The 13998-nt window shown below is 36.4% G+C and overlaps 1 protein-coding gene and 1 pseudogene across 15 annotated transcripts in view; one reads left to right on the top strand and one right to left on the bottom strand.

Moving 5' to 3' along the window:
• CEP112 (centrosomal protein 112) overlaps positions 1 to 13998 on the top strand; it is a 569199-nt gene that overhangs the window by 227257 nt on the left and 327944 nt on the right. The window lies entirely within an intron of this gene.
• On the bottom strand, positions 9315 to 10137 carry LOC115894858 (annotated as a pseudogene). The gene has a single exon (XR_004055075.1). The product of XR_004055075.1 is annotated as a 60S ribosomal protein L7 pseudogene (transcript).

The following is a 13998-nucleotide window of genomic DNA, read 5'->3' as shown; positions in this document are numbered from 1 at the left end:
TCCTTTCTGCAGCCAGGGTGTCCCACTGAGTGTTCAGCTCCTAGCAGAGAGGAGACCCTGGAGTGGTAAGCCCCTCTCTGCAGACAGGCAGTCCCATCATCTCTGCAGCTCTCAGCAGAGAGGAGGCCCTAGAGTGGGTTTCTCCTCTCTGTAGGCGGGTCGTCCTCTCATCTCCCCAGCTCTCAGTAGAGAGGAGGCCATGGAGTGGGTTGCTCCTATCTGCAGCTGGTGGTCCCAATGTCTCTGCAGCTCTCAGCAGAGAGTAGGCCCTGGGATGAGTTGCTCCTGTCTGCAGCTGGTTGTCCTGACATCTGCAGCTCTTAGGAGAGAGGAGGCCCTGGAGTTGGTAGCTCCCCTCTGCAGCTGGTTGTCCCCACATCTGCTCTTGTCTGGCTGAGCCTGGGGCTTTTATGGGCCTCAGATGGGAGGAAGTGCACACTGATTGGTCCATGGGCAGCCATGGGCAGGCCCAGAAAAGGCACCAGGAGTTCCCACTCCAGTCTGTGTGACTTTAAGCCAGGCCCCCAGCCTTCAGGCCCTCCCTGGCCTGAAGCTGAGGCCTCACTAGGGACCCACCCCCTTATGAGCAGGAGCCTGTCTGCCCCCTGCTGCTGTTCATGGTGCCCAGGCTGTGGGTGCTAAGGGTTGCCTGCAGGCCAGCAGTGAGCTGCCATCAGCACCCCCTTGGCTTCCCTCCTATGCTCATTGGCAGCCAAAGTAAAGAGATGGCTGAGGCAGCAGGAGGCTGGCATGTCAGTACTGCCCTGAGTGTGTGCCCACCTGGCCAGCTGCGACAGTACCCAGGCTCAGCCCTAACTTTGCTCCAACATCAGAGTGGGCACGGACAGCAGGAAGAAGCCAGACAGCAGGAGCAAGCACTTCTGAGCCAGCTAGGGAAGCGGGGACCTTCCCCAGCCTCCAGGAGTGCGGAAATGCCTGGATCCACAGCCATGGTATGGTAGGCTGAAACTGCAGCATTCATGTTACATATAATGTAATGCATGTAATAAACATGTATGTAATATGCATGCAGTAAAAAAAAATGTGGTGATTCCATTCTATACACAACCAAGGAGTTTTTTGCTTACAAAACAATAGGAAAGCATGTTCTTATATATAAGAGCTCATGTAATATATACCACATTTTTCTGGAAAAAATTTGTATGAAAACGTGAACCAATCCAGAAATGAAGCATAAGACTTCCCACACATAAGGAACCATCATATGAAAGGATGAGTAGAGAACCCTGGAACCCCAAAGAATTAGAAACAAATTTAAATAATTGTTACAAATATACTTAGAATTATAATATTAATTTATTTTTTGAAAAGGAAGGTATATAAAACAGAAAATACAAATGTATTAACAACTTGAATTTATATCCCTAGATTACATTAACAAGGACCAAAAGTAGATGAATAGTGAGAGTTGGAGAAGCAAAGTATACTAAAACTCTTTGTCATAAATATGTGAGACTCATAAGATTCTTAAAATTAGGGAAATGTAGGTAAAAATAATTTTGAAATGTTTAAATATGAGCATTAATAAAATTAACAAGTTGTGCTTTCTTATAAAAATCTTGAAAAGATAAAAAGCAAAGCTTGAGAGGAGATGCTGCCAAAGGAACAGAAGCAGAAATACTATAAAATGTCCAAAATAAGATAGAGTATATAATTGTAATAATAAACATTAATAGGTTAAATTTTTCTAGTAAAATGGTATTGATTAGAATACTTAAATCCATAAATATGCTGTTTGTAGAAGTTATAACTAAAATAAAGTTAACACAAAAATTATATTAAATTGATGATGAAAATATGTCACTTATATTCAGAAAAAAAGGAAAGTAGGATTGTAACACTATCATACAAATTAGATCAATACAAGTCAATAAACTGGACAAAGGGATATATTTTTGCATGCTAAAGGCAAGAGTACTCAATTGAAATATGAAAAGATGTTAGGAATACATGGAGAAATGGACATAGATAATCATGGGATGTTTTCATATGTTTTTCTCCATCTTTGACAGTTCAGTGGGTAAAACCCAAATGGGATGTAACTAACAAATTATATGAAAGCTATATTTTGACTTTTTCTTTTTTAGCATTTTATTTTTTTTACTTTTACTTTTGTAGACATATCCAATAAGTACAGTAGTCCCACCTTATCCAAAGTTTCATTTTCCGTGGTTTCAGTTACCTTCCATCAACCACAGTCCAAAAATATTAAACGGGAAATTCCAGAAATAAAGAATTCATAAGATTTACATTGTACACTGTTCTGAGTAACTTGATGAAATCTCATGCCGTCCTGCTGTGTCCTACTCAAGGCATGACTCATCCTTTTATCCAGAATATCCATGCTGTATACCCTACCTGCCCTATACATTGCAGCTATATAGCAAAAAGCATAGTGCATATAGGGTTTGTTACTACCCAAAGTTCAGACATCCACTGAGGGTCTTAGAACATATGAGGAGGGACTACTGTACCTAGGAGTGGAATAGCTGATCAAGTTTAACATTTTTATTTACTTCTGTATTTATTTTTAATTTTTTTAATTTTTTTATTTCAGTAGGTTTTTGGGGCACAGGTGGTGCTTGGTTACTTGAATAATTTCTTTAGTGGTGATTTCTGAGATTTTGGTGCCCCCATCACCCTAGCGGTGTACACTTTATTCAGTGTGTAGTCTTTAAACCCTCACCTCCCCCACCCATCCTTCTCCCCGAGTCCTCAAAGTCTGTTGTATTATTCTTATGCCTTTGTGTCCTCATACATTAGCTCCCACTTATGAGTAAGAACATATGATGTTTGGTTTTCCATTCATTTAGAATAATGGTCTCCAATAACGTCCAAGTTGATGTGAATGCCATTATTTTATTCCTTCTTATGGCCAAGTAGTATTCCATGGTGTGTGTGTGTGTTTGTGTGTGTGTGTGTATATATATATGTGTGTGTGTGTGTGTGTATGTATGTACGTATATATATCACAATTTCTTTATCCACTCGTTGATTTATGGGCATTTGGGCTGGTTCCATATTTTTGCAATTGCAAATTGTGCTGCTATAAACATGTGTGCCCAAGTATCTTTTTCATATAATGACTTCTTTTCCTCTGGGTAGACACCTAGAAGTGTGATTGTTGAATCAAATAGTAGATCTACTTTTAGTTCTTTATGGAATCTCTACAGTGTTTTCCATAGTGGTTGTACTACTTTACATTCCCATCAGTATTTGATATAATTTTTATTTTCTTAAATTTACTGAGACTCATTTTGTGGCTTATTATGGTCTATCTTGGGGAATGTTCCATGTCCTTCTGAATGGAGTGTATATTCTGCAGTTGTTGGGTAGAATGTTCTGTAAATATCTGTTAAGTCCATTTGTTGTAGGGTATAGTTTAAATTCATTGTTCTTGTTGACTTTTTGTCTTGATGACTTGTGTAGTGCTGTCAGTGGAGTATTAAAGTACCCCACTATGCATTGCCACCTGTCTCATTTCTTAGGTCTGGTAGTAATTGTTTTATACATTTGGGAGCTCCAGTGTTAGGTGCATTCATATTTAGAATTGTGATATTTTCCTGTTGGACTAGTCCTTTTGCCATTATACAATGTCCCTGTTTGTTTTCTTTAACTGTGGTTGCTTTAAAGTTTGTTTTGTCTGATATAAGAATAGCTACTCCTGCTTGCTTTTGGTGTTTATTTACATGGAATATCTTTTTCTACCTCTTTACCTTAAGTTTATGTGAGTCCTTACGTGTTAGGTGAGTCTACTGAAGACAGCAGAAATTTGATTGGTGAATTCTTATTGATTCTGCCATTCTGTGTCTTTTAGGTGGAGCATTTAGGCCATTTACATTCAATGTTAGTATTGAGATGTGAGGTATTATTCTATTCATCATGCTATTTGTTGCCTGAATACCTACTGTTTTGTTTTGTTTTTTTTTTCATTATGTTATTGTTATATAGGTCCTGTGAGATTTATGCTTTGGTGTATTTAGAGGATTTGTTTCAAGATTTAGAGCTCCTCTTAGCAGTTCATGTAGTGGTGGCTTTGTAGTGGCAAATTCTCTCAGTATTTGTTTGTCTGGAAAAGACTATATCTTTCCTTCATTTATAAAGCTTAGTTTCACTGGATACAAAATTATTGGCTAATAATGGTTTTGTTTACGGAAACTAAAAATATGACCCCACTCCTTTCTAGCTTTTAGGGTTCCTGCTAAGAAGTCTGCTGTCAATCTGATAGGTTTACCTTTCTAGGCTACCTGATGCTTTTGGCCCCAGCTCTTAAGATTTTTTCCTTTGTCTTGACTTTGGATAACCTGATGACTATGTGCGTAGGTGATGATCTTTTTGTGATGAATTTCCCACGTGTTCTTTGTGCTTCTTGTATTTACATGTCTAGGTCTCTAGTAAGACTGGGGAAGTTTTCCTCAATTATTCCCTCAAATATGTTTTCCAAACTTTTAGATTTCTCATCTTCCTCAGGAACACCAATTATTCTTAGGTTTGGATGTTTAACTTAGTCCCAAACTTCTAGGAGGCTTTGTTCATTAAAAAAAAATTTTTTTTCCCTCATCTTTAATGAATTGGGTTAATTTGAAAGCCTTGTCTTCGAGCTCTGAGGTTCTTTCTTCTGCTTGTTCAATTCTATTAACTGAGATTTTCCAGTGCATTTTGCATTTCTCTGAGTGTGTCCTTGATTTCCAGACATTATGATTGTTTTTTATATATGCTGTCTATTTCACTGAAGAACCCTTCTTTTGTATTCTGTATCATGTTTTTGATTTCTTTATGTTGGACCTCACCTTTCTCTGATGCCTCCTTGATTAGCTTAGTAATTGACCTTCTGAATTCTTTTTCTGGCAATTCAGAGATTTCCCTTTTGTTTGGATCCATTGCTGGTGAACTGGTATGATCTCTTGGAGGTGTTAAAGAAGCTTGTTTTGTCATATTACCAGAATATTTTTTCTGGTTCCTTCTTATTTGGGTAGACTGTGTCAGAGGGAAGATCTGGGGTTTGCTGCCGTTAAGATTATTTTGTCCCGTGGGGTGCTCCCTTGACATGGTGTTCTCCCCCTTCCCCTAGGAATGGGGCTTCCTAAGAGCAGAGCTGTAGTGATTGTTTTTGTTTTTCTGGGTCTAGCCACCCAGCAGAGCTACCAGGCTGTGGGCTGGTACTGGGGAGTGTCTGCAAAGAGTCCTGTGATGTGATCTGTCTTTACATCTTGCAGCCATGGATACCAGGACCTGCTCTGGTGGAAATAGCAGGGGAGTGAAGTGGACTCTGAGGATCCTTGGTTCTGTTTTTGTTTAGTGCACTGGTTTTGTGTTTGGCTTCCAGCCAGGAGGTGGCACTTCAAGAGTGCATCAGTTATGGTCCTATAGGGAGGATGCAAACTTGCCCTAGGGACATCGGCTTAAGTCTTCCTTTTTCTCAGGCGGTGGGCAGGGCCGTAGAGCTCACAAAAGATTACGACCTTTGTCTTCTGATACCAGGTTAGGCAGAGAAAGACCACCAGGTGGGGGCAGCGATAGGCGTGTCTGAGCTCAGCCTCTTCTTGTGTGGGGCTGGTTGTGACTGCTGTGGGGGATAGGAGTGTGGTTCTCAGTCGAGTGGAGTTATATTTCCAGGGGGATTATGGCTGCCTCTCCTGAGCCATACAGGTCACCAGGGAAGTGGGGGAAAGCCAGCAGTCACAGGCCTCACCCTGCTCCCACACAGCCCTCAGTCCTAAAGGCCAGTCTAACTCCCACTGTACCCTTCTAACAGTACTGAGTCTATTTCCAGGTAGCTGGCAATCAGGGCTGAGAACTTGCTCCAGACCATGAGCCTCCCATTGAGAAAGCAAGCCTGCAGCAGTGATCCAGTTCTTTCCAAGGGTCTGTGGATTCCCTCAGCTTTCCTGCTATGTTTCTGCAGTAGTTCTTGGAGCCAAAGTTCATGATGTGAGTCCCCACACACTGCTCTGGCTGTCGGAGAGGAACTGCAAGCTAGTCCTGCCTCCTGTCTGCCATCTTAATCTGTATTTCAACTTTCCACCATTTAGACACAACGTATTAAATCTCTGTTCTCATAAAACAGTTAACAGACTTAGTAGACTGTAAGGGAACCTTCAGTATATTTCTAAAACTTAACATGTCCAAGAACACATATTTCTTACCACAATACAATAAAACTGGAAATTAAATTTCAGTTAAGGTTGCTACATTAGACTTCACCAAAACTAAAAACTTTTGCTCTTTGAAAGACATCATTAAAAAAACAAAAACAAGGCATACCAGAAAATGGAAGACAAGGCTTACAATACATGTATTTCAAAGAACTTGCATCTAAAATATAAACGAAATCTTACAACTCAATAATAAAAAGACACCCCAATTAAAAACAGGCAAAAGATTTGAACAGACACTTCACAGAAGAAGATATACAAATGACTAATAACCACATGAAAAGATGCTCAATATCATCATCATTCATCAAGGAAATGCAGATTAAAATCCAAAATGAGATGACACTACACGTTCATTAGAATGACTAAGATGATAAAGACTGGTTGACAATACCAAGTGCTGACAAAGTTGTGGTGCAACTGAAGCTCTTATACACTGCTGATGGGTACATAAAATAGTACAGCCACATTAGAAAACTGCCAGTTTTCTTAAAATGCTAAATACACAATGACCATATGTCAGTCATTCCATTCCTATGTATTAAGAGAAATAAAGATATGTCTAGACAAAGACTAGTGCACACATACTGACAGCAGATTTGTTCATAAAAGCTCAAAACTTGGGCAACCAAAATATTCCTCAGAAGGTGAAAGGATAAATGAAATGTGGTATGTACAATGAAATATTACTCAGCAGTGAAAAGGAATGAATTATTGATACAACAGCATGGATGGATCTGAAAATCGTACTGAGTGAAAGAATATGCAAGCAGAAAGAGTATATACTGAATGTTTTGTAATCTCTGAGTCCTGTTAGAATTCCCAGTTCTTTTCAGTGAGAAAGTCTTGTCTCATCTTCTGTGGGCGGATTCCAGTTTCAGTTGTTGCAAAGCCTTTGCTGTGCTTCTTTGGATCTGTTTGTACTTGTGCCACTCCTGGGTGTGTCTGAGACTTGGGTGATGATTTAAATCAGCCCACCCACTGACTGCAGGCACTCATGGAACATTCTCCAGGATAGCCATATGCTTGGATACAAGACAAGTCTAAAATTTAGAAGGGTTGAAATACGAAGTGTATTCTTTGACCTCGACAATAATAAATTAGTAGTAAACAACAAAAGAAAATCTGGGAAATCCTCACATGTTTGGAAATTAAATAACCCAATTTTAAATAAGTAATGGGTCAAAGAAGGTATTACAAGGGAAATTAGAAAATATTTTAAACTGAATTGAAACAAAAATATGGCATATCAAGATTTATAGAATGCAGCTAAAGCAGTGCTTAGAGAAAAATTTATAGCTTTAAACACCTATATCCAAAAATAAAGTTCTCAAATCAGTAACCTAAACTTCACCTGATGAAACCAGAAAAAGAAAAGCAAAGCAAGCTTCTAAGCAAGTGGAAGAAAGGATAAAAAAAAAAAAGATTAGAGCAAAAGCTAAGATTTAATACATACAAATATGGAAAATTAATGAAGCCAAGTATTGGTTCTTTGAAAAGATCAACCAGATTGACAAACTTTAGCGTGACTGACAAACCATAAAAATGAGGAGTTGGAAATTGCCCAAGTTAGGAGTCAAAGGATAGGATACCACTATTGATTTTATAGAAAACGAAAGGATTATAAAGTGATATTACTAAAAACTTGGTATACCAACAATTTGTACAACATAGATAAATGGACAAATTTCTAGAGAGATACAAATTATCAAAACTGTCCCAAGAATAGAAAACCTGAATTGAAATATAATAAGAAATTTAATTGACAATTAAAATATTCTCACAAAGAAAAGTCTAAGACAAATGGCTTCACTGGTGAATTACATCAACTATTTAAAGAAGAAATAATTTTAATTCTTTGAAAACTCTTTCAGAATATTGAGGAAGAAGGAATACTTCTCAGTTAATTCTGTGAGGCAAGTATTACTCTGATATCAAAGCCAGACAAATATATCACTATTAAACTATAGATTGATACCTGTCATGAAAATAGTCACAAAAGCCCTTCATGAGATTTTGGTAAACGGAATCTAGCAACATATACAAACAATTATACACCACGACCAAGTGGGATTTATCGCAGGAATCCAAGATTGTTTTAACGTTAGGAAATCAATTAATGTTACACAGCATGTTAATAGAATAAAGGAAAAAAATCACATGATTGTCTTGATAAAGGCTGAAAAAGCATTTGAAAAAGTCAAGCACCATCTATGATTTTAAAAATTCTTGGCAAATTAGGACTAGAAGCAAATTTACTCAACTTAATAAAGGACATCTATGAAAACTCCACAGCTAATAAAATTAATGTTGAAAGATTTAATTCTTTTCCTCCTAAGAACAAGGCAAAGATGTCTGCTTTTGCCACTTTTATTCAACATTGTATTGAAAGTTCTAGCCAGTGTACCAAGGCAAAATAATAGTAATAATAATAATAATAATAATAATAATAATAATAATGTATCCAGAATGGAAAGAAAGAAGTACAAATGTATCAAATATTATGATCCTGTATAGTGAAAATTCCACAAAATCTATTAAAGATGTACTAGAACTAATACCTGATTTAAACAAGCTTACAGGATAAAATACGTAAAAATCGCACTTTTATATACTATCTGTGAAATATTTGAAAATGAAATTAAGAAAGCCATTTAATTCATAATGACATTGAGAATAATAAAATATTTACAAGTAAACAAAATAAATTGAAGACTTAAGCATTAAAAACAAAATATTCCTGAGAGAAATGTTAAAAATATCTAAATAAGAGGAGAGCTATTCTCTGTTTATGGATTACAAAGCTCAATATTGTCAAGATGGTAATTCTCCCATAATTGACCTATAAATTCAATGCAATTTCTTTCAAAATTCCAATGTAATTTTTGGTAGAAATTGACAATAAGAAATCTTTATTTTCACTGGTAAAGTTTAAAAAAATTAAAACAGCAATAAGCTATTTTCCACCTAACTCACAGATAGAAATTCATGAAGGCCTAAGGAAACAGGTAGTGACATGCATTTCTGCTGGGCATGTGAAGTTGTGCAACCTTTTTGAAGGATCATTTTAACACTGTGTCTCCATTTACCTGTTGATTCTACTTCTAAGACTATTTATTTATTTATTTTCATTTTGAGAGCAGGTACTGTTTATTAAGCTGATGAGACTCGAAAAATAATCATGGTAGACACCTTAGTTCGTTCTTCTAATAAGCCTGTTGATCTGGTCCTCCGTGTTGCCAGCATCTCCACCTTCTACAAAATGGGTGGTCTTTTTCTTCATTGCACCTCGTGGAGAAGATAATTTGAAGGGCCACAGGAAGTTATTTGCCTCTTTGAAGCATTTTCCAACAGTATAGCTCTCATGAATCAGATCCTCCATGCAGATGATGCTATATTTACCAAGAGATTGAGCAATCAAAGCGTTATCTGTCAAAGCAATTCGCTTCTTATTGATTTTGCCATAACCACGCTTGTAGATTAGCTCATTTACTGACTTCAGATTTGGGTACCCCCATGCAATATATGGCTCTACAATCCTCAGCATGTTAATTGAAGCCTTGTTGAGCTTCACAAAGGTTCCATTGAAGATTTGACGAAGGCGAAGAAGCTGCAATACCTTTCAGACCTTTGGGCTCACGCCATTGATACCTCTGATCCTGATGACAAATGCCAATTTGGGTTCAGCAGGTACATAGAAGTTGCCAGCTTTTCTTGCCATCCTCGCCATTCGAATTTCAGTTCTGTACATCTGCCTATATTCCTTGTGATAGTGCTTCGCTTTTTCATAGATAAGCTTCCTCCTTGCCTTTCGAAGCATCTTTTGGGCGAACTTCTTTCTCAGGCGCTTGATCTTCAGCTCTGCGAAATTCCTTCGCTTTTTCTTAAGGGTTTCTGGCACAGCAGGAACCTTCTTCTTCTTCTCTTCTGCACCCTCCATAGTTCCAGCTGGAAAAAGAGGAAGTTCAAGACTTTACTTTTAAAAAATACAGTGTGCGAGATGTGTGCTGATGGATGTTTATTGTGATGTTATTAATGAGGAAAAATTATAAAATACATGTCAAAAAATTGGAGAAAATGGAGAAATGATTAATTTTTTTAAGTTAAAAAAAGAATCTCCTATTTCTGTGGGAGAACTGAAAGCCCTGGAGATAATATAATCTCAGAAACCTTAAGAACCCTATCCAGACAAAATGAGACTGTTACCAGATAAGGATAGCCAGGGATGAAAGATCCTGTTTGTGGAATTGGTTCTGGAACTACCCTTTTAATTGGTCCACTCCTCATATCATCTCTGACTGTTCTGTTGAATGCCTGCCTCATGGTCTGTATTCGATCTTACTTCTTCAATTCTGCCAGACCTACTTGAGTCTCCTTCTTCCTTACCTAAGAGTTCGTGTGTTCCATGTGTTCCTACCTTCTTGGTATTACATTGCTATGGACTGGTTAAATGATCCAATGAAGAACCCAGTTTGGCGCGTGCCTCTAGGATCCCCCAAATTCCCCCCACATACCTGATTCCTATGTCCCATCTTTCTGAGCAGCCCTCACCAGGCCTGATCTGTCTGTCTCCTGTGCTAGATTCAGATTCCTTGAAAACGAATAGTAACAGCAACTAATGAACAGGAAATTCTTTTGGTCGTCTTCTGTTGAAGAAATGTTCTTCAGTGGTTTCAATTATATGTAGTTTTGCCAAGTGCAGTTGGGTTTCTGAAATAAAGAAAGCACCTTTGGTGTGAGTGTAGTAATAAGGGACCCCATTTAGAACATAATCCTTATAGCTAGGCTCATTCACAAATCAAGTAATTCTTACATGACAAATTTGAACAAATGGTAAAATATTAAAGTATATATGTCTTTGATTCCAGATTATCAGTTGATTAAAAAATGTGAATCTGCTATAACTCAAATTCTAAAAGAAAAACCAATCAGCAGATTCATTATTTGGAGAATCATAATGTGTTTGGATTTTTCTATAGTCTATATTTTTAAGTCTTCCTTTTCTGTTCTTATTTTGAACTGCTTTTCTCTTCTTACAGAAATATTTTGTGTAAAAGCCAGCAGAGCTGTAGGGCATCTTTTTCCATTTGGAAACTGCTGCAGATTGCAGACAGTGGGATTTTGAATTAAAAAATAAAAGCTTTGAGTTTGTTTTAGAAAGAGAATTGCTGTTTCAAAAATGAGGCCCATGAGACAAAATGTAACAGACTTAAACTTTTTAAAAAATTGCTGCACACTCTTTCTTTCACTTTGAAGAACATTTATCTCATTTAACATTGCTTAAATAATAACCTAATTTATACTGAAATGGTGAAATTTATTATAAGTTTAGCTTTCAGTAACTAATTGTGTAAAATGTACATATTTTAATTGTGAAAATGCAGTTAGAATTATTTCTATGTGTATATATATATATAAAATCATGTTTTTCAAAGAAATAGTGTCCTATATTTACCTATTCTCTGTGAAACACATAAATGACTGAAAAAGACAGCTATGTTCTCTGAAGTATTGGCAGCAATTCTATTAAAGTAAAACTTTTAAATCTTGTATACCAACAATATGAATGTCAGCTAACTGTTCCTCCTGGGGCTTCCACTGGCCACTTGACTTTCCTAGTTGATTTTTCTCCTCTTGAAAATACATCCTTATTAAATGCTATTTGCTGCTAAATATCTGGCTTTAAATTCCCCTTTTCTTTTTAACAGTCATTAGATATATGATGCTAACTTTATACCTGGAAAGCCCACTGGTTTGTCATGAAAACAAAGTTCTGGAAAGCGCTGCTATTGACAAGTAGGGTTTATCCTGGCTTCTAGCACAATTGAAACTGACTAGTCAGTTCTTTGCATTCTTAGAGATTTTAAGTTTTAGTGCATCATCCTATTATTGCTATTGAATTAATGAAAAGAATTCTCAACTTACAAGGAAGCAAGAATGCTATCTGTGTATGTTTGTGTCATGTGTCATTGGATAAGAAATAGACTTAACGAACAAAACCAATCATCATACAAACCATTCATTATGACTTGGACCTTTGTCTTACTGTCTTTTTAGGCTTGTAGTAGCTCATGTAATTTTAAATAAGCTTTTAAAGACTACTTTTATGATAATAAAAGACCCAATATAAATAGAAGCATTTTCTCTCGGTTAATTGTTGATGATAATAGAGAAATGTCTCTATTAAATATTGTCTTTAAATAAGATTAAGTAGCAGAGGTAAAATTTTAGAATACCTTTAAATGTTTAAATAGCTTCTGTTATGATAATTAATGAATTCTAAATAACGGCTTCGAAAGAATATGTGTAAGTATTTGGCTTTGAAAAACAAAAAATAAGCAAAACACTTTAAAAAAACCTTGTATCTTTAGGTGCTTAACTGGATAGTAAGTGAACCTTTTTCCTACTAATATTCATCAGTGACTAATCTCTTTTGCAGAAAGAAAATAAGCAAAATAATCATCTACTGAGAATGTCAGGCTGGAAAACATGTCATTATGTCTCTACTTGGCTGATTTGCGAAAATAGTAACATTGTTATTTTTTAATACAGGGACTGTTTTATTGACTTACTGGCTGGTCAAAGGATTCAACAGACTGGATTTCTTTTTTCATTTATTCATAAAAAATTTATGAATACCTGCTCTCTACTGGCCACTGTTGTAGATTCTGGGAATACACAGATTATTTGTAGGCATGTTTGTGGCTTGTGTGATAGACCAATGCATAAAGGTGTGTGATTATAATAGATGGTGTAACTAGTGGAGTTCATAGGTCATTAAGAGAGCACAGAGGAGAGTCATCTACGGTAGCCCAGTGAGTTACGCATTTATCTGCATTGTGACATCTTTGTGTGACTATGAGTTTCTTAAAATGTTTACTTGTTAAAATGTTATTGGTAATGAACTTAGGTCACTAAATATAAATAAATCTACGAATAAATTTTGTATACAAATATAGAAATACATTTTACAGATGCATTTTATTCCTACCCAGCAGCACAAATACAAAATAAGACTTGAAGAAAATGCCATTTATAATATCAAAAAGCATCACTTACCCAAGGAATAAATCTAACAAAAGATGCACAAGGTGTCTGTTCTGAAACTAGAAAATGTTGTTGAGAGAAACTAAAGAAGACCTGAATAAGTTGAGGGATATATCATGTGTATGGACTTGAAGTCTCCATGTTATAAAAATGGCAGTTCTCAAATCTATAGAATCACCATAATTATAAAAATCAAAATCTTAAAAATAAAAAAGTTTTAAAAAAATCAAAATCTTAACAGTGCCATTATAGGGGAACAGAGGGGGACTCTCAAGCTGATTTCAAGATGTGTATAAAATGCAAAGTGAAGGCGATCTTGAAGAAGAATGCAATTGGAGAACTTAGATGATCAGATATTGAGGATACTGTTGAACCATGGTGATTAATACAGTGTGGTATTGGTACAAGATGACCAGTGGAACAGAAGAAAGAGACCAGAAACACCCACCCTATATGATCAGTCTGATTCGTGTCAAAAGGAGCTAGAGCAGTGCAATGGGGAAAAAATCACCAATTCAATAAATGGTGCAGTATCAAGTAGATAGTCATATGGGGTGAAAAAGAATCTTGTCCCTTATTTTACCCCATTTATGAAATTAACTCCAGAAGGATTGTAAATATACAAATAAAAGGTAAAACAATGAAATTTTCAAAAGAAGTTGTAGGAACATTTTTGATAGTTGGGAATAGGTAAAGATTTTCTAAATAGGAAACGAAAAGGCATAAAAAACAAAATATTTTAAAATTGGGCTTCATTGAAATTAAGAACTTCTGT

This window comes from Rhinopithecus roxellana, chromosome 19 (assembly GCF_007565055.1).
Source record: "Rhinopithecus roxellana isolate Shanxi Qingling chromosome 19, ASM756505v1, whole genome shotgun sequence".
Taxonomy (NCBI): Eukaryota; Metazoa; Chordata; class Mammalia; order Primates; family Cercopithecidae; genus Rhinopithecus; species Rhinopithecus roxellana.
The sequence above is the reverse complement of the archived record's forward strand: the minus strand, read 5'-3'. Positions and strand labels throughout refer to the sequence as shown.